Source organism: Rana temporaria, chromosome 5 (assembly GCF_905171775.1).
Source record: "Rana temporaria chromosome 5, aRanTem1.1, whole genome shotgun sequence".
NCBI classification, from domain to species: domain Eukaryota; kingdom Metazoa; phylum Chordata; class Amphibia; order Anura; family Ranidae; genus Rana; species Rana temporaria.
Genome location: NC_053493.1, coordinates 362,623,188 through 362,644,944, shown reverse-complemented (window position 1 = coordinate 362,644,944; position 21,757 = coordinate 362,623,188). Strand labels below are relative to the sequence as shown.

The window sequence follows — 21,757 nt, the reverse complement described above, 5'->3', positions numbered from 1 at the left end:
CATCCAATAAAACAACTGTGTAAACTAGCAATTTACAATAGTAACAATGATAGCACATGGTTAGTACAACATGACCTTTGCCAGGGACATAAAACAGAAGCCGTGTGACAATCAATAGCAGTGACATTAGACAGTCAGTCTTCAGAGCAGGGTGACACTGGCGAGAACACAAGGCAGCTTAGTTATGTGACTCACTGTCTGTGTCACTTGGACTGCCACTACCAGGATTATCTAAATTTATAATAAAATTCCAGTCCATTTGTCCAGGGCTCTGTGTAACATTTGGCAATTTTTTGTATTGCGAATGAAAGGCACAAGAAAGAAGCACACAAGTATGTGAATCATTGATAAAGAGAATTAAAAAAAACACAGTATTATATTTCCTTCTGTTCATGGATTTTATATTGACTAGAACATGCAGAAAATTGCATCTTGTGGAAAGAAGCCATAAAGCAGACCTTTAAGGCTGCGTACACACAATCGGTCAAAACCGATGAAAACGGACTGAAGGACCGTTTCATCGGTCCAAACCGATCGTGTGTGGGCCCCATCGGTCAGTTATACTTCGGACAAAAAAAGAGAACTTGCTTTAAAATTGAACCGATGGACGCCTAACCGATAGGTCAAAACCGATCGTTCGTATGCAAAAGCATTGGTTAAAAACCCGCGCATGCTCAGAATCAAGTCGACGCATGCTTGGAAGCATTGAACTTCGTTTTTTTCAGCACGTCGTTGTGTTTTACGTCACCGCGTTCTGACACGATCGCTTCATTAACCGATGGTTTGTAGGCACATCAGACCATCAGTCAGCTTCATCTTTTAACCGATGACAACGGTTCTTCGGACCGTTGTCATCGGATGGACTGATCGTGTGTATGCGGCCTAACAGATTTATAGGAACGTACAGTCCACCCAAAATGGATATTTCAGTTATAGAAGCCTTGTGGAATGATTTTCTTTAGAGAGGGGATACAAATTTCAATGCCAACGGTCTTGGCTTTGTTCATTCATATCATTGTGTGTAGGGGGGATTTTTTTCTACTATTAAGTGTTCCCAAATATCTTTGTGCCTTTTCGATAAAAAAAATTAAAACTGCTCTTTAGGCACCACCAACCCCCATAACTACTCACAATTATATCGTTTTTTAAAGACTACTCTAAAATCCTAACCCTTTAGCTTACCTTAAACTGTGCTCACATGACACTCCAGGTCCTACGTCCTCTCTCTTCACAGCAGAGTGTTATGCCTTGTACACATGATCGGAATTTCTGATGGAAAAAGTCTGACTGACTTTTCCCATCGGATATTCCGATCATGTGTAGCCCCATCTGAGTTTTTTCATTGGAAATTCTGATGAACTCCATCGGAGTTTTGATATAGAACATATTTTTCTCCGATGGAATTCCGTCGGAATTCCAATGTGATTTGGCCAGGCAAAAGCCTGATCATGTGTAGAAGGCATTAGGGTCCTCCTTTTGCCTCGTACACATGACCATTTTCCTCTGCGATTCCTCAACAGCCTGACTTTCATACACACGTTCATGCAAAAAAGTGTCCGACCAAAGCATGGTGACGTACAACACGTACGACGGGACTATAAAGGGGAAGTTCCTTTTAAAGGGCGCCACCCTTTGGGCGGATTTTGGGCTGCATATTTGATTCTGAGCATGCACGTTTTTTTCCCCCTCGGAAAAGCATACATACGACTGTTTTTCGTGACGAGAAAAAAACTGATGGGAAACACAACGAGAAAAAAGAGAGCTGGTTTCAATTTTTTTGCAGGCATTTTTTTGGTCTAGAAAACTGCTAGGGAGCATACACACGAGCGGTTTTCACGACCAAAATAGAAAATGGCAGTTTTCTCGTTGTGAAAACCGGTCGTGTGTACAAGGCATAAGAGCGGTCACATCACTGGCTGGGTGACATTGACAATTGGCATTGGCTGTCCAGTAGCAGGGTCCATAACTGCAGCAGCACAATGACCAGTTGGCCAAGGACCAGACTGCTCTGCCCTGCTGGACCAACAATCTCAACTCTCGGAAGAGGTGATGGCAAGGGACATGCGACTGCAGACTTTGGTGAGTAAAAAGAGGTTGTGAACTTTTAATTTGCAGAAGAAAAATGGTGAATGGGTGTGAAGGTGCTTATGCTTGCCCGGAAATGGGCTTTACATTTTAGCAAGGGGAATGGGCCTCTTGAAATGGCTGCAGCAAATGCACAGACCTGAACATTTAAACATGCAAGTTTCAGCCTCTGAGGTCCCTGAGAGATTTATTACATTGGTAGTTAATTTAAAGGTACACTCCAGGTAAGGGTTGGTGCACACTTGTGTCAACCACAGCAAAAAGGAGCGCTGCTCCTTTACAGACACGCGGCGCATTCATGATTAATATCACCCCCATGCATCTAAACACACAATTTATTTGCGGGTGTGGGAAATCATATTGTGCTTTTTTTCCCCTGTGGCTGTGGTTTTGAAAGGGTGCAGGAACCTTTTTCCTGCAGGTACAGCAGCCCATTCCATTGAATAGTCTGCTGTGCCTGTGCAAACGCAGGCCGCACCGAACACATAGGTGTAAACCTAGTCTAAAACAGAAAATTACACTATGGGGTTCATACAGGATGCACAGTCTACAAGTTCCGAGCTTTACCTTCCAACATGACAATGACCCACAGCCAGGGCTGCTGATAGGGGGAGACCACCAGTCCTCTTGTAGGGGGCCCTGGCTCACAGCGGGGCCCGGGCTCACAAGGGGGGCCCAAACAGCAGAGGGAATCAGTGCGGTCGGATGGAGGGGGCAATTACAGGATGCCCTATGTGACTCTCTGCAGCAGCTGGAAACCGGTTTCTCTCCCTCCCGCCGACTTTCAGCTGCTGCAGGGAGAGACACTAAAGGGCTAATAAAGAGATAACAGCTTCCCTGTTATCTTTGTGTCCACTAAGAATGATTTTAGTATATTTTTAGTGAAAAATTTGTTTTGATATATTTGAGGGGGGCCCTGCCAGGTAGGCTGTATGGGGCCCTGTGATTTCTAACAGCAGCCCTGCTCACAGCACACAGCAAAAGTGACCGCACATCGATTGAAGGAGAAAAAATCTGTTCTGCAAAGAAGAGTGGCCAAATTTTGCAAACTTGTGAGATCCTTTTTCCTAAACTCAGTGATTCTATTTCAGAATTTTTTATTTATTTTTTCTGATGTGTTGGTGTTATATCTTTCACTTGGATGTTATAAGTAAATACAGCTAAATAAAACAAAAACTGTGTGTCTTTATTTCAGGCTGCAAAGCAACAAAATGTGATTTTAAAGGGGGGGGGGGGCAATTCTTTTCTATACCCACTGTACATCTCCTCCCTAGGTCAGTTGATAACCTGTGCTTAAGTTTGTGAATACGCAAGAAGCCTCCGAGCCCTTACAATTCATTTATATGTGTAGCAGAGGTTACAGAGAAATGGACTGATAACTATGTCCTCAGTCACTTCCGGCCAGGGGGGCCCTGTCAGGTAGGCTATATAGGGCCCCGTGATTTTTAACAGCAGTCCTGTTCAATCCTATGGTATCTCTAGCCTTGATTATTGCAACACTCTCTTCACTGGCCTACCTTTACACAGGCAATTCCCCCTTCAGTTTATTATGATTGCCAAACTTATACTTATACTATATTGCCAAAAGTATTAGCCAATATAATGCCTTTAATGCACATGAACTTTAATGGCATCCAAATCTTAGTCCAGAGGGTTCAATATTTACTTGGCCCACCCTTTGCAGCTATAACCGCTTCAACTCTTCTGGGAAGGCTGTCCACAAGGTTTAGGAGTGTGTCTTTGGGAATATTTGACCATTCTTCCAGAAGCGCATTTGTGAGGTCAGGCACTGCTTCGCCTGTTCTGTTGGGTTGAGGTCAGAACTGTGCAGGCTAGTCAAGTTCCTTCACCCAAACTCGCTTATCCACACTCTACTGTCAAAAGTATTGGGCCACCCCTCCATATCATTTGGTGGAGAGGAGTTTTTGGTGTGGGGTTGTTTTTCCAGGGTTTGGGGTTGCCCCTTAGTTCCAGTGAAGGGAACTCTTAAGGCATCAGCATACCAAGATGGTTTGGACAATTTCATGCTCCCAACTTTGTGGGAACAGTTTGGGGATGGCCCCTTCCTGTTCCAACATGACTGCACACCAGTACATAAAACAAAATCTATAAAGACATGGATGAGCGAGTTCGGGGTGGATGAACTTGACTGGCCTGGACAGAGTCCTGACCTCAACCCGATAAAACACCTTTGGGATGAATTAGAGCGAAAACTGCGAGCCAGACTTTGTCGTCCAATGGGCATGTAAAGACAGGAATTCCAATACTTTTGACAATATAGTGTATTTACCTTGCCTTTACCTCAGTGTACACCACCTTTCTTTGTAAATCCCTTTACTGGATACAGCTCGCCCAACCAATAAAATTTAAAATACTAACAACAAACAAAGCCATCCTCAACTCTATCACCAACCTTGTCTCATAATTTTACCCTCTTAGCTCCTTTCAAGGCCTCCTGTTCTCTAGCTCCCTTGTCATCTCCTCTTATGATTACCCCCAGAAATTCTCCAGAGCCTCTCCCATCCTCTGAAACTCCCTACCTCAGTCTGTCTCTTGCTCTGTTCACCTTTGGGCAATTCCAGGAAAACGCATATCTTTAGTGACTTGGTAGCACTTGCTCCTCTTTCTAAATTGAAAGTTCTCATGAACAGGACCTTCCTTACATTCTTGTCTTGAACTGTATTGTAACAGTCTGCCTGCCTTTATATTGTAAAGTGCTGCATAAACTAGTGGTGCTATAAATCCTGTATAACAATAATGAAGGCAGATGTCCAGCTACCATTTTTTTTCTGACAGGAAGTAATAACAGACAAATCATAACTGCACAAAAAATAAGAAATTGATTAAACTGGAGAAAAAAAAATGATATTGTACGCAGCATTATCCACTAATAATTTACTCAGATGTGGAGATTTTTATTTGGGATTTTTTTACTAAAAGTCAGAATTGATTCTACCTCTGACTTCTTTAAACATACTGGGCCAGATCTACATAGCGATTACACCGGCGTATCTACTGATACGCCGGCTTACTTTCAAATTACCCGCGTCGTACCTTTAGTTTGAATCCTCAAACCAAGATACGACGGCTTCTGAGTTCGATCCGACACTTCGTACGCCTTCGGATCGTAGGTGCAATACTTCGGCGCCCGCTGGGTGGAGTTTGCGTCGTTTTCCGCGTCGGGTATGCAAATTAGCTTTTTCCGACGATCCACGAACGTACGCGCGGCCGTCGAATTCTCTTACATCGTCTCTAGTCGGCTTTTTCCGGCGTATAGTTAAAGCTGCTATTTTACGGCGTATAGATAGACTTGCCATGTTAAAGTATGGCCGTCGTTCCCGCGTCTAAATTTGAATTTTTTTTTTGCGAAAGTCCGTGAATAGGAATGGACGTAAGTCACGTCCAAGTTCAAAAAATGACGTTGTTGCGACGTCATTTCGCGCAAATCACAGCGGGAAATTTTGAAACGGAGCATGCGCAGTTCAATCGGCGCGGGGACGCGCTTCATTTAAATGAATCACGCCCCCTACCCGCCGATTTGCATTCCGCCGCCAGAAATACACTACGCCGCCGTAACTTACGGCGCAAAATCTTCCTGGATTTGACTTAAAGCCAGGTAAGATACGGCTTTTCATTGGAGTATAATCAAGATTTCCTCCATCCTTGCACGTGGTGTTTTCTGTTTATATGGACTCAATGCTATATGATTGCACATATTGGACGTCATTCATTTGTTGCACATAGGAATTCTTCCACAGGATTTTTTACAGTTCACCACTTCTTGTGTTTTTCTGCAGAACCACAATTTTTATTGTTGTTTATTGATTTGACCGTAGCGCTACACACCATTTTTCTATGCTGCGCCTATCCAATTCTATGTGGATCTGGCCCACTATTTCTTTCTCTATGAAATCTTTAAGATAATAATAACAATCCATTTTCTGAGATGCTGTTTTTTTTTAAATAGCCTGAAAAGCAAAAATCGTCTACTAAACCAATAGGGAACTTAACTAAAATTGTCTAAAAATATATGCTGTATAGTTTATTCTCCTCTGCACAGAAACATTATACATCCTGCAGTAGGCGCATTAGTGTGTGTGTGTCTTGATTCTAGTCCTTCTATCCTTTATTATACCAATTGTGCACTTAGCTTGTTCATAAATCTCAGAAGCATACACCATCATAGGTTATGTAAACCTGTATATGCAGTCTAGAAGGAACATTAGAAACAATTGCGGAAGATCATTTTTTTTATAGATTATACAGCAAGTCCTGTCATAGAAACTTAGGGCCTGATCCACAAAAGGGATACGCCGATCTACTAATACGCCGTCGTATCCCTGTTTCTATCTATGGAACTGATCCACAGAATCAGTTTATCATAGATAGGCAGAAGATCCGACATGTGTAAGGGACTTAAACTGTCGGATCTTAGGATGCAGTACCGCAGCCGCCGCTGGGGGCATTTCTCGTCGAAATCCAGCGTCGGGTATGCAAATTAGCACTTACGGAGATCCACAAAGCTTTTAAGCTTCGTTTTTTCTCCGTAAGTATTAGTTTGCCGTCGCAAAATTAGGGCTGCTTTTACAAGGTGTAAAGTTAGTACACCATGTAAAAGTAGACCCTTCTTTCCCGCGACGCTGTCAATTTCTTTTTTACATTTTTTTTTTCCCGCCGCAACTTTTTTTACCCGGCGCGATTCACAAAACTCGGCGTAACGTAATTTTGCGCAATGCATGTCGGGAAAATCGCGTCAGGAGCATGCGCAGTACGTCCGGCGCGGGAGCGCGCCTAATTTAAATGGGACTCGCCCCATTAGATTAGGAACGCCTTGCGTCGGACGGATTTAAGTTACACCGCTCAAAATTTCTAGGTTAGTGCTTTGTGGATCGGGCACTTAGGTAGAGATTTTGCGGCGGTGTAACTTAAATAGGAAAATTTAAGTTACGGCCGCTCTTTGTGGATCAGGCCCTTAGATGGCAGAAAAAAGACTAACTGGTCCATCGAGTCTGCCCAATTTTTTTTTAAACGTATACATTTTTGAGGGTTTTTATTTGTTAAAGCATAACTTCACTTTTGTTAAGTAAAAAACATTCCCCCCTTGGGTGATCTATATACATTACAAGGATTTTAACAAACTTTGCTGCAGATTCCCATATTTTGTTATTCTGAAGAAATCACTGGTTGTTCCCCTGTGCCCATGTGGGAAAGTGAGTCTAATGAGAGTGGTTTCATAATTATCAATCACATGTGCACTTGCAGGACACCAATGAGGAAAGCTGCTGGGCCTGCATCCCTTTAGATGTGTTTCTATTGGGAGTAGTTCACCAAAACTTTCATTTTTGTTTCAGGGGGTTGCCTGATATCCGATTCGCTTCTTACTGCAGACTCCTGGGAAAATCGGTGAGCCAATCACACAAGCAGGAAATTATGTTTCTGGAAGCAACTTTGTACACAGTCTGTGTTCAGAACACCTCCAGGTAGTCATATTGTATTTTCCAAAAATTACAGCAGCTGCAGATTGAAAAGCAAAAGTATTTTTTCTCCTGTGTCAATATCCCCTTATGGGTATCTACTCACCAGAAGGAGAAGCCTGAAGTGTGGAGTGTGCACGTTTGATGTCACCTGCAGCGGAGAAACTTACCACTCTTTTAGAGCACTTCTTTCACTGGACTCTTGCTTATATCGCTTCATCTTAATATCAATTCCTTCTATGCATGGTCATAGGAAAGAGGGGTCACAGTCTATAGTGACAACTAGCGCTGCTGTAGTAACGAATAAGAATTGTATTACTTATTGTAATTTACTATATTTTTAGATGTTTTGTATTTTAAGCGGCTGCTGAAAGTTTTATATTGAATGACCTATGGTAACATTTAGTCATTGGTTTTCTGTTATAAGTTCCTACTTTGCCCTTAGCGCCGAGATAGTGAAAGTAGGCCTGGATCTTCACTATATTAGTTAATATATATTTATTTTACTTTTTATGTTTTATTTTTACACTGTCTCTTTCATTTTCCTTGTCATCCCTTGTAATAGAGTCCTGAGCCGCTCGGAATGCTTTTATGAGAAAGCCATATATATATATATATATATATATATATATATATATACATACATACATACACACACACACACAGTATGTATTGCAGTCGACAAATGGTTAACATTATTCTACTATACCAAGAGTTTCTCCACCCTACTGCTGCCTTCTTATCTTGTTATGGACTTGCCTACTCTTGCTTTGGTCATTAAGCAGCCATTGACAATAATGTACACTGGAGTTGCACCAAACTTCATTCCCATCTGAGAGTAATGTCGCGTACACACAGTCTTCTTTTTTTTTTTTTTTTTTTTTAGTTAAGGGCACATCCTATGTATAAGAAGACTTCATGACAAGATGACAGCTATGACATCTGACCAGTAACAGTACAGAAATTGTGTAAAATCTGTGAAGCCTATTGGGGTCTTCCCCACCCACAATGATGTGAGCTCAGAAGTCCCCCTACAGTGCTCTCCAACAAGGTCAGCCTGGGGGAACCCTACATGGCCCCACCCACATGAACAAACCAGCGTCAGGGGTCATCAGTCAAAGAGCTGGGGCTCACTGAAAAAAACTGTCACCACTGACCTCAAGAAACACAGAGAACCACCACTGAACCCATACAAGAACCCAAAGAGCCAGTCACCACTGAACCCCCCATAAAATAACCCAAAGAGCCTGTCACCACTGACCCCAAGAAACCCAGAGAACCAACCACTGAACCCATACAAGAACCCAAAGAGAGCCAGTCACCACTGAACCCCCATACAAGAACCCAAAGAGAGCCAGTCACCACTGAACCCCATACAAGAACCCAAAGACAACCAACCACCACTGAACCCCCATACAAGAACCTAAATAACCAGTCACCACTGAACCCATGAAGGAACCCAAAGAGAACCCGCCATCAATAAAACGAACACAGACTTCTGAAGGAACCCAGAGAACCTCCCCCAGTGAGGTTTGTCCCCATAGCATGAACCAGCTGACAGTGACCACACAGCTGTGCTGGGATGAATATGGGATTTACTCTGCCCCTGCCAGATATAAGATACACATCACGTGATGTGCCCTTGCCCAGTGACAGGGGGAGCGTACACACAGTCTGACTTTTGACCGGGCAAAATTCTGTCGGAATTTCCAACGGAAAAATAGAGAACCTGCTCTCCAAGTCTGCCAGTTTTCCTTCCTCGGACCACTTTTGGTACGTATTGAACACCGTGGACTGGGACCATCCAGCAGTTTTGGAGTTGCTCTGATCCAGGCATGTAGCTTTTACATTTTGTCAAAGCTGTTCAAATCTTTATGCTAGCACATTACTTCTGCTTTCAAAATATCAACTTCGGGGACAACATGTTTACTTGCTGCTAATTTATACCAGCTACTTTCAATGTAACAAGACAATCAATGTTATTCATTTGACCTGTCAGTGGTCACACCATTGTGGATGATCAGTGTATATTCTCTTTATTCACTGATCCAGCATTTCTTTCAAAGTCTGATAAGTCACACACTGCTTCATCTCTCTCCTATTCCTACACTAAATGTATAAGCAAGGCTCATTTTCCATATTGATACATTACGCTATGCAACTGTTAATACCTGTCACTAGAACATTCTATGTATTGTACTACCTGTCCCAGCCCCCCACCCCTCAACCCATAATCTCTCTTTGTACAGTACCATGGGATATAATGGTACTATACAAGTCAATAATAACATATTCATTTTAGCTGGCAATAAATACCGTTTTGATTAGGGGGTCCACAGTATAATGGGTTTTCATATGAGCTGCTGTGTGTACATTCAACAATGGTATAACGCACACATGAGAGAACAATAGTAAAAGTGATTGTGAAAATAGGATTTTCTCACTGTGGGTAATACATTTTACGCTCATTGTTTCAGTTACATTTTACACTATAATTTACAGTATTCTAGCTGTGAATAACTCCCTTGCATCAGAAAATAACATAATTAGAGAAAATAGGGCCATCATTCAAATTCTTAATAATGAAGCAGAGTTGGAACATAATAATATGAATTAAATCTAAAAATGTTGGTGTCAATCATAAGAGAAAGAACTCCTATCTGCTCCCTACATCTCCCTCACATTTTTCTCTCTCCCTGGAATAGTTTTGAATAACATGACCCAGGGACTCATGGCTGACCTCTTGCAGGATCCAGACGGTGATTTAAAAGATGCCAATAAGTGCCGTTATGTAATTATTACAAAATTATTAAATGTATTTTGAATTTTCAATTAGTCCAAGTTCTTTAAGTAGACTTTAATATCAGGCTCTTGTAGTTCCCTGTTCAGCAGAAGTTAGGGAGTGAGGGGTACTTGGGTGTCCCGAATCCCCATCTGCTGACAAGACATAAAAAAAAAAAAAAAATACCCTCCAATAGAGTAGGGACTATTGTAAACATATCAGACAAAGCAAATTCCAAAAGCATGGATTATAAAACAATATAAACTTTATATTGTCTCATTACATTATTATGTTTTGGTTGAGGTCTTGGCAATCATACAATTGAACTGCAATTACGCATACTGTATGTTTACAAGCCATACGCTTTTTTTTTTTTTTTTTTAACAGAAAGGAAGCCATACACTTTTATAACTTAATTTTTTAATCCGATATAAAATAAAGTTTATATTGTTTTATAATCCATGCTTTTGGAATTTCTTTTGCCTGATATGCCTACAATAGTACCTACTCTTGGAGGGTATTTTTTTATGTCTTGGCCGGGATGATGGTATGCTCACAGCTCTCCACCATTTACATTTATGCATCTACAGACAAGGAATATTATGACACGAGGACAGATCCAAGAGATCACCCTATCAGTCTGTTGCTGTTCCTAAAAGGGGTTGTAAAGGGATTTTTTTTTGTTTTCATAATAAGCATCCTTTACCTGCAGACATTCCTCTTTTCACTTCCTCATTGTTCGTTTTTGCTCAGAAGTTGCTCTATTTCTTCTCTGTTCTGTTCACTTCCTGCTTGTCTGATTTTACTGACCACCGTGATGGGAGGCTTTACTGCGGTGGTCAGTAACGTGCTCACCCCCTCCTGGGAATTACATCTGTGTGGCAGGACGCTCTCTATGTGTTGGAGACTTCAATGAGGTGTGAATTACTGGGCGTGCCGCAATTCATACTGGGAAATGTAGTTCTTACATGAACAAGCGCCGTAAACCAGGAAGTGAATGAGAGAACAGAAACTAGAACGCCGGAAGTGATATAGATGAAGGAATTTAATAGGTATTTACAATTTTTTTAACAGAATCATTACACTATTCTGTCTGTCTACCTTGCAGACATTAATTTTAGGCAAAACATTTTTTTCCTTTAGTGACCCTTTAACTGTCCAATCACAGGCTAGAGGCAGGGAGGCAACCTAGCTGTGTTGTCCATCTTCAGCAAAGAAAGTTAGGTCTCCAGACTGGCTGTGCATTCTGTCAGTTCCTTAAAGGGGTTGTAAAGGTCTGTTTTTTTATTTTCTAAATAGGTTCCTTTAAGTATTGTTGGTTCACTTACCTTTTCCTTTGATTTCCCTTCTAAATGTTTTTTTTCTTTGTTTTCTTTGTCTGAATTTCTCACTTCCTGTTCCTCCTCAGTAAGCTGTTCTGGCTGACTATCCACTGCTCGGATGATGGTGGAAAGCTTACTGAGGAGAAACAGGAAGTGAGAAATTCAGACAAAGAAAAACAACATTTAGAAGGGAAATTGAAGGAAACAGTAAGTGAACCAACAATGCACTAGCTTAAAGGAACCTATTTAGAAAATAAAGAACAAACCTTTACAACCCCTTTAAATCTCAGAGCTGTATAGCCAAAAATACAAATCTCTTGGCTTCTCAGATAACTCCCACATATGTACAGTATTTTAACTGTGTATTTAGTTGTTTCTCTGGAGTTCAACTTAAAGCGAAAGTAAACGCATCCATAAAACAGTTTAATTTCCGGCACGTGCCGGAAATGTAACACTCCCATTGGTTGTGCTCTCAACCAAACTGTCAAACCATCCAATGGCTGGTGTCATAACTGATCACATGTGCAGCATCATGGCAGTTGTAGATTAAACAGAGGGTAAGGTGGCAGCTTCCTTGGCTGAAAATGATAGTGGGGTTTACTTACACTTTAAAGCCTAAAAATTCACTGATAATGAGTACAGATAATAAAAGGGTCACTAAAGGAAAACATTTTTTAGCTGAAATGACTGTTTAGAGGGTATAGAGACATAATAGTTAACTGATTCCTTTTAAAAACGATTAAAAATAGATAAAAACCAATCATAATGTGCCTGCAGTTTAGTTTCATTTTTGTTGTTGTTTCCTGGTTCTCTGATGTATAGAACCAGAGAGCCAAGAGAGGGCAGAGATGGATTGTATAACGAAACTGGATTGGTGCTGACACACAGTAATCACACCTCCTTGATTAGTCACCACAGTGAGAAATCTCCCAGTATTGTGGTGATCAGGAAACAGACAACCAGGAAGTGTCCAGAACAGAGAGGAATTACAGCAACATCAAAGCAAAAACGAACAATGAGGACATGAAACCAGGACTGCAGTAAGGTAAAAAAAAAATTCCTTTAGTGACCCTTTAATGTGTGGAAATACAATAAGCAATAAGGCCTAACTCCAGCATCCCACAGAATGTGGACAGCACAATTCATGTGCATGAGCAGGGGGACAGGATTGAAAGTTAGGCCCCTTTCACACTGGGACGTGGGCAGCATCGGCAGTATTCGGCCACTAGCGCTTTTAACCCCCACTAGCGGCCAAATAGGGTTAAAACCACCTGAAAAGTGCTGCTGCAGCGGCGCTTTGCCGGCGGTATAGCCGTGCTGCCCATTCATTTCAATGAATGAAAAGTTTTTTCCCTATGCTAGGGTCACCAGTACGGTATTTGTACATCGCTATCATATCCCCTCTCAAGCTGCTCCTCTCCGGAGAAAATACATTCAATGCTTGTAGTCTTTCTCCATAGCTGAGATTCTCTAGTCCTTTCATTAGCTTTGTTGGCCTTCTCTGGACTCTCTCCAGTTCCAGCACATCTTTGTTGAGGACAGGTGCTTAGAACTGGACGGCATACTCAAGATGTGGCCAGACTAGAGTTTTGTGGAATGGGAGAATTATCGTTTTATCTCTGGAGTGAATCCCCTTTTAATGCATGCCAATATTCTGTGGGCTTTGCTTACAGCCGCTTGGCATTGCATGCCATTTCTGAGCAAGTCACATACTAGGACCCCCAGGTCCTCTTCCATCCTACATTCCCCCAGAGGTTCTCCCCCAGTGAGTAACATGCATTCGTATTTTTAGCACCCAAATGCATTACTTTACATTTTTCAACATTAAATGTATTATTTATATTTTATTTAGGTCTTCTTGAAGTTTCCACATCCCAAGCAGAAGTTCTGGCCCTGCTTAACTATGTATCATTCACAAATATTGAGATTGAGCTATTTATTCCATCCTCTATATCGTTTAAAATAAATTAAACAGAATTTGTCCCAGGACAGATTCTTGGGGGACCCAACTTAACACACCAGACCATTCTGAGTACTCATTATTTATCACCACCCTTTGGACCCACCATTGTAGCCAGTTTTAAATCCTAGTATTCACCCCATGGTCCATGCCGACAGAACTCAGTTTGTAAAGTAAACCTTTGTGAGAGACTGTATCAAATGCCTTTGGAAAATCCAGATACACCACATCCACAGGTCTTCCTTTATCTAGATGGCAGCTCACTTCTTCATAGAATGTTAATTGATTGGTCTGGCAAGAGCAATTCTTCATGAATCCATGATGATTACTACTAGACATGTGCACAACAAAAAATTTCATTTTTTTTGTTCCGTTTCGTTATGTAGATTCGTAAAGATTCGTAATTTTGTAAGACTCAAGTTTTCCTATTCGGACCCGTTCGTATTTCGTAAGACGCAAGTTTTCCTATTCGGAACCTTTCGTATTTCGTAAGACGCAAGTTTTCCTATTCGGACCCGTTCGTATTTCGTAAGACGCAAGTTTTCCTATTCGGAACCTTTCGTATTTCGTAAGACGCAAGTTTTCCTATTCGGACCCGTTCGTATTTCGTAAGACGCAAGTTTTCCATTCGGAACCTTTCGTATTTCGTAAGACGCAAGTTTTCCTATTCGGACCTGTTCGTATTTTTCTTAACAGTTTTATTTTCGTTTATACTGAATGATTCGTAATTCTGTCTAATTTATTTTCGTTGAATCGAAATTTGTAATTTTGTTAGATAATAATTTTCATTTAATGGATTCGTAATTTTGTACTTTTGTAATTACATAGCAACATGCGGCTAATCCATATTAAGATATACTTTCTCGTAAGCCCCGTACACACGGTCTGACTTTTTGCCCACAAACTTCAAAATGAGCGTTTTCCAAAAAATCCAAACGTGTGTACGGACAAACTTTTTCGGTTTCAAAAGTCTGGCCAACTCCCTTCAGACAAAAATCCACGGAAAAGTTTGTTTGAAGTCCGATCGTGTGTACAAGGCTTTACACTGTACAGTTTGACTCAAGCACATGTGAGCACAAAAGAGATTAGCTGATTAGCTAAGATATTAAGTAAGATACATCACTCACTAACTACACTGCCCAGTGCCCATTCGAAAGAACGATACAAGTATACATAATTACGAACAGACAACGAAACGGATTTACAAAAACACACAAATGAAAATACGAACATACAAATGAAAATACGAACAGACAAAGGATTTAAAATACGTAATGCAAATCGTTCGTTTTAGATGTCATTTTTGTTCTTTTGCTTTTTCGGTGTTTCGGATTTTAGTAAGATTGTCCAATCATACGTTCGTATTTTCGCTTGTTCGTTATTTTGCTTATTCGTAATTCCGTAATTTTCGTATTTTGGATCTTTCTGCTTTTCGGATGTTCGAATTGATCCAAATGTATGAATACTAACAAATTTGTCCAAAAATCCATTTGTTACGAACGGGAACGCACATGTCTAATTACTACTAATGATAAGGTTTTCATGACTAAAATCTTGGATATAGTCCCTTATTATTCCCTCCAATAGCTTGCAGACTATTGATGTTAGGCTAACTGGCCTGTAGTACCCAGGATATATCTCGGCCCTTTTTTAAATATTGGTACCATATTGGCTTTTCTCCAATCCGCTGGTGCCAAGCCAGTCAGAAAACTGTCCATAAAAATTAGGAAAAATAGTCTATAACCTGAGGTTCTTAAGGACCCACGGGTATAAGCCATTTGGTCCTAGTGACCTTATTTATGTTAGGCTTTTCAAGTCTTTCTGATACTGGCTTTGGTTACCATTAGGGTGCATTCTGTGATGTGTTATTAACATTACAGTCTTGGTCCCCCTTTTCCTTTGTGAAAACTGAGAAGAAGAATGCATTAAAAATCTTTGCCTTCTGGTCTTGTGTAACCAAATTCCCTTTATCATCCTTTATGAAGCCAATATGTTCTGGCCTCACTGTATTACTGTTAATATAAATAAAATGTGATTCTGCGCAACATATCACGCTGGTGAAATAGTGGTATCACATAAAAATTGATTAATATAGGAGCTGACAGAATTCAGCATAAAATTATCAAAAATATATAAAGAGAAAATAAAAATAAAAATAAAATAGTGAGTCCAAAAATATATAAATACTCAAAGAGTAAATGTGCAATAATGTGAACAGTTGTGTGCAAAGGAATGGAATAAAAAAGTTCAATCCCAAAATATAAACACAGATCAGCTGTCAGAACGGATGTACTAGATGCACTGGATGAAGGTGAGCACCAGCTCTATAATGTAAATGCACAGCCGTGCGATAGAAGATGAGCCAGATCCCTGGCTGAGCTCCCGGGACTCTTACCTCTCGGCCCTCCTTAATGGGCAATAGTGTACAGGTCACTCGCAGCCTTCTATGGGTGGTCACTGATGCTTCCTCTCTCGATCTAATGGATCCTCCCTCTAATGGGACAAATGCTCCTCAATACCGAATGGGTAATATAAGTAAAAAGAGAGAGAGGGGACTCCCATAGTGAGGTAACGTTTGGTGCAGGTGAAATTATTTATTAGGAAAAACCTGCACTTACATTGAAACAAAAACAGTGTACAACGAGGAAACAAACAAGCGGCGTTTGAATCGCCAGCTTACGTCACTCCGGGTGTACGTCCTCCAATCCCTGACATTTCCCAGCCTTGCCATCATTCCAAGCTGTGATAGGAGGTCCGCCTCCCCCTCCACCCTTGGGTTAGGGGACCTGTAGCATACACCCACTATTATTTTCCCATTTTCCTCCTTTTGGAACTCCATACACAAGGATTCCACCTTCTCCCTAGCTCCATTAGTGATGACATCCCTCACGTTCACTTACACATCATTCTTGTTATACAAGCATACCCCTCCCCCTTTCCCACCCTCCCTATCTCTACCCTTTTGCTTTTTGCTACATTTGGACCCCCCCCCCCCCCAAAACACCTAGTTTAAAAGCCCCTCTAACTTTTCAGTCAACTTCTCTCAGCAGCGCTGCACCCTCCCCATTTAGGTGTAGTCGGTCCCTGGCAGGGATCCTCTGCCAGGAGCTTACCATTTTGTCAATGATAGATTTCAGGGGAGGGCGCTTACCATTATTCAGGATAGGAAAATGATTATAATCCTTGTTTATGGTTTATGATGTTATGTGTATTTCAAGTCTGGAGCTACAGATGCAGCTGATAGATCTATTCAGCATTTTTTTTAATAATAACGGTCTGCTATGACAGACATGTTGCAAAAAATCTATTATAACAGGCAGCACCTGTGCCAACACCAGTGGTTCTGGATATACAGTTAGCCAGAGGCAGAAAGGAATGGGGCTTTGCCCACTAACCCAAAAAAAGAGGAATTGCTTAATTGTTTTTGGAATATTTGATGGAAAGATTAGTGAACACCTTCCTTTCTATGAAGGCTCTACTGTGCTATATTTTTTAATAAAGAATGATTCTGGGCTGTAGTTTACAGAAGAGAAACATTGTTTTGGCATCATGGATATATGCTGGCCTATGCATTTGGTAAATATATACCATTGAAAGCATTTTGTTATACCATTCTAAAAAAAAATGCAAAAATACCTATTGAGCTTGCCAGAAATATTGCTATCTGATAACTTCCTGTGCAGAATATTATATTGTTCTGACTACAGGACCCAGCTCATCAATAGTATGCTATGAACACTAGTACAAGGGAAGTTGCTAGTTGTCCTCTGCTTTATGCTGTGCTAAAGGGAGTGTTATCATACTATGACATGAACTGTGTTACAGGAAAAATTACCAGGTGAAAATATAGAAAATGTAAACAACCTGTAAGGCCTCGTAAGCTTTAATATATTACATTTCTGATTTTTGGGTTTTGATACGCTAAAAACCAAGACCAGTCTAACAAGACTGCACCAGATGCACCCAATGTTACAGGATTGTAATGATTGAAGCAAACCAACTCTACTAGGTGCCTCCCAAAGGGCATACCATCAGGACAATTTAGAAGATAAGAAATGCTGGAAGAATTCCACACCACTTGGCTTTTTTATCCCAGCAAATAAGATCATAGGCACCACACATAACCATACTGTATTCTGAACCTGCTGAAAATTATACTATCAAAAGCCATGTAATGTACTGAATCGACCATTTTGGATTGTGCCCTTCTGGTTTTTGCTAGCCGTTATGTGTCACATAAACAATCTGTAAGCTACAGAAAAATTAATTTCCATCTTAATTCTTGCTTACATCTATTTCTTAGAAACAACTGGCTTCTATAGCCGAGGGACATTAAGGCCATGACACCACCCAAAATGTCCAGCCAACAACATTCCTGCATAAGAAATAAATCCATTGCAGCTTTATTCTGCTTCCATGACATTACAAAGTTCTAAGCTTATTTGGTTGGTTGCTAGGCTGGGAAAAATTATTTAGACAATACAAAGTCACACAGAAAAACGTTATGCAGAGTGACCATCGTCCAAGTCGCAGTGACCATTGCTTGAGAAATTAATTCTATAGAGATCTGACAATGATCATTCAGAATTATATACAGTACAATTACATGAAATGAAAAAAGTTTACCTTTCATAGATCTACTTAAAAAAGTCATACAAAATGCCTGGACAAACTGCACAAGTCTAAAAAGGGCCACATAGGAGTCTTGATGGTCAAGATAGAGGAGGCCTTCATTGCTGATCTTCACAACCTCTCTGTAAGATGCCTAAAGTGGTCCTGGTGGCATAGGTAGTAGAAGTTGAAGTTGAATTTCTACCTTTTTACTATAGGCAGCGAGGAAAATCTTAGCTGTCTTGAAGAACTATGAGCACCACTGCTATCCGATGCTTTAAATTGTGTAGTGTGTCTCCCTCTTGATGCTGTTGATCCTCCCAATGACCTCTAGGGCCATATATCAGTATGCACAATGACTGACCTTGTAAGTACAATGCACCACATCCCAATTATTTGTACAAAGACTTGACTTATTACATGCTCTGACTTTTCAGGTGCGGAGCAGATCTAAAACAAAAAAACACATTGATCTCATCTGGACCTCACCGTTGTAATTAACATGCAAGACCAAATTCATATATTTTTTGCATATATGTAATATGTTGATTAGTGAGGAAAATGTGTGTATTTTTTGTGAGCAGGTGAAATACAAGAGACTACAATTTATAAGGCAATCTAGGGAAAGACATTTTGTTTAGTACAAAAAAAAAAAGTATTTTACCAAGAGATAAATTATAAGATGTATAAATAAGTAATAAAATGTGTACGTGTTTTAGATTTCCTCAGCATGTGAAAAGTCCTTGCAAAGGAAAGACCCACAAACTGGAAGCGAGGCTCGCTTACCGCAATTCACAGGAAATGCTGATGCATGGCAAAAAATGGGATTTGTAAATATGCATCCTTAATGTCTATCAATGCTAAAAAGATTCCCCTTGTAGCAGCGATTTTTCTTCCTTCTCCTTCTCCTTTGCGTACACACTGTCAAGACAAAATCTCCTCGTTCTTAAACGCGGTGACCTACAACACATACAACGGCAGGGGAAGTTTGATTCCACTGGCACAACTCTTGGGGCTGGTTTTGCTAATTTCATGTGTTTGCGTGTTAGATAAAAGTTTGGTAGGAGACGATTTGCACTTTTCAGTCTGTTACAGCTTTAAACATGTGTTATCTCCATTACAAATGCTACTTTTACTCCCGTCTCATACTTTATTCTGAGCAAGCGCGGGTTTCTTAGCATACACAGGCTCGAGTTTCTCGTCGGAAACCAGCCCGACGAGGAACTCGACGAGCCAATTTGAGACTCCCGTCGAGGAAATAGAGAACTTGCTCTCTTTTTTGCTAGTCGAATTCCTCGACAGTTTCCTCAATGTAAAAAATGTACACATGGTTTTTATGTTCACTAGAGTGTTTAACCACTAGCCGACCGCGCACCGTCATTATACGGCGGCAGGTCGGCTCTCCTGGGCGAGAGCCCGTAGCTATACGTCCTATCGTATAGCCGCCACTAGGGGGCGCGTGCGCGCCGCCGGAGGCGCGCGCGCGCGCCCCCCGCTCGCCCCCGACTCCCGTGCGTGTGCCCGGCGGGCGCGATCGCCGCCGGGCACACGCGATCGCTCGTTACAGAGCGGGGACCGGGAGCTGTGTGTGTAAACACACAGCTCTCGGTCCTGTCAGCGGGGGAAATGCTGATTTTCTGTTCATACAATGTATGAACAGAAGATCAGTGATTTCCCCTAGTGAGGCCACCCCCCCCCACAGTAAGAACACACAGGGACATACTTAACCCCTTCCCCGCCCCCTAGTGTTAACCCCTTCACTGCCAGTGGCATTTTTATAGTAATCTAATGCATTTTTATAGCACTGATCGCTATAAAAATGCCAATGGCCCCAAAAATTTGTCAAAAGTGTCCGAAGTGTCCGCCATAATGTCGCAGTAACGAAAAAAAAATCGCTGATCACCGCCATTACTAGTAAAAAAAATATATTAATAAAAATGCCATAAAAATACCCCCTATTTTGTAAACGCTATAACTTTTGCGCAAACCAATCAATAAACGCTTATTGCGATTTTTTTAACGAAAAATATGTAGAAGAATACGTATCGGCCTAAACTAAGGAAAAAATATTTTTTTTTATACATTTTTGGGGGATATTTATTACAGCAAAATGTAAAAAATATTTTTTTTTTTCAAAATTGTCGCTCTATTTTTGTTTATGGCGCAAAAAATAAAAACCGCAGAGGTGATCAAATACCACCAAAAGAAAGCTCTATTTGTGGGAAAAAAAGGACGCCAATTTTGTTTGGGAGCCACGTCGCACGACCGCGCAATTGTCAGTTAAAGCGTCGCAGTCCCGAATCGCAAAAAGTGCTCTGGTCTTTGACCAGCAATATGGTCCGGGGGGTAAGTAGTTAATACTATTTTTCACTATTTTTCAATTTTTTTTCACTTATACCATTGGGATCCTCTTCCCCACCTACCGATTCTATTGCACAATATATTTTTATATGTTTTGTCACAGAGGAGCAGCTTGTCACATAAGTAGATATGATTATTCCACCTGTGTTTAATTTTTATAAACGTATTTATGTTTGGCGCGGAAACACACCCCACTCAAAGCTCTCCCACCAAGTTTCTTGATGGATTCTGTCGAGGAAACTGGTCGGGTGTACGAGGCCTGAGTTTTCCGCCACACAGAGTTTTGCTTTTAAGCCAACAATTTCAATTTTGGTCTCATCTGACCAGAGCGCCTTCTTCCACATGTTTGTTGTGTCCTCCATATGGCTTCTCGCAAACTGCAAACAAGACTTATTTTGTCTTTCTTTCAACAATGACTTTCTTCTTGCCACTTTTCCATAAAGGCCAGATTTGTGGAGTGCACGACTAATAGTTGTCCTGTGGACAGATTCTCCCACCTGAGCTGTGGATCTCTGCAGGTCCTCCAGAGTTACCATGGGCCTCTTGGCTGCTTCTCTGATTAATGCTCTCCTTGCCCAACCTGTCAGTTTAGGTGGACGGCTATGTCTTGGTAGGTTTGCAGTTGTGCCATACGCTTTCCATTTTCGGATGATGGATTGAACAGCGCTCCTTGAGATGTTCAAAGCTTGGGATCATTTTTTTTAACCCAACCCTCCTTTAAACTTCTCCACAACTTTATCCCTGACCTGGCTGGTATGTTCCTTGGCCTTCATAATGCTGTTTGTTTACTAAGGTTCTCTAACAAACATCTGAAGGCTTCCCAGAACAGCTGTATTTATACTGAGATTAAATTACACACAAGTGTACTAATTAGGTAAATTCAAAAGGCAATTAGTTCCACTAGCTTTTAGTTAGGGGTATTAGAGTAAAGGGGGGCTGAATAAAATGCTCGCCGCACTTTTCAGATATTTGTAAAAAAAAAAAGAAAGAAAAACATTTATCATTTTTCTTCCACTTAACAATTATGTGCCACTGTATTGGTCTATCACATAAAATACATTTACGTTTTTGGTTGTAACATGACAAAATGTGGAAAATTTCAAAGGGTATGAATACTTTTTCAAGGCACTGTACTTTGCGTCCTTATGGATGGCAGGTTGTA

At 40.9% G+C, this 21,757-nt stretch overlaps 1 protein-coding gene and 1 non-coding gene across 6 annotated transcripts in view; both read right to left on the bottom strand.

Annotated features, from left to right (window-relative positions):
* Positions 1-21,757, bottom strand: part of CPQ (carboxypeptidase Q) — a 540,701-nt gene that overhangs the window by 85,575 nt on the left and 433,369 nt on the right. The gene's annotated exons all lie outside the window — the stretch shown is intronic.
* LOC120942124 lies at positions 9,090-9,220 on the bottom strand. Its single transcript, XR_005749918.1, has one exon. It is a non-coding gene; the product is annotated as a small nucleolar RNA SNORA48 (small nucleolar RNA).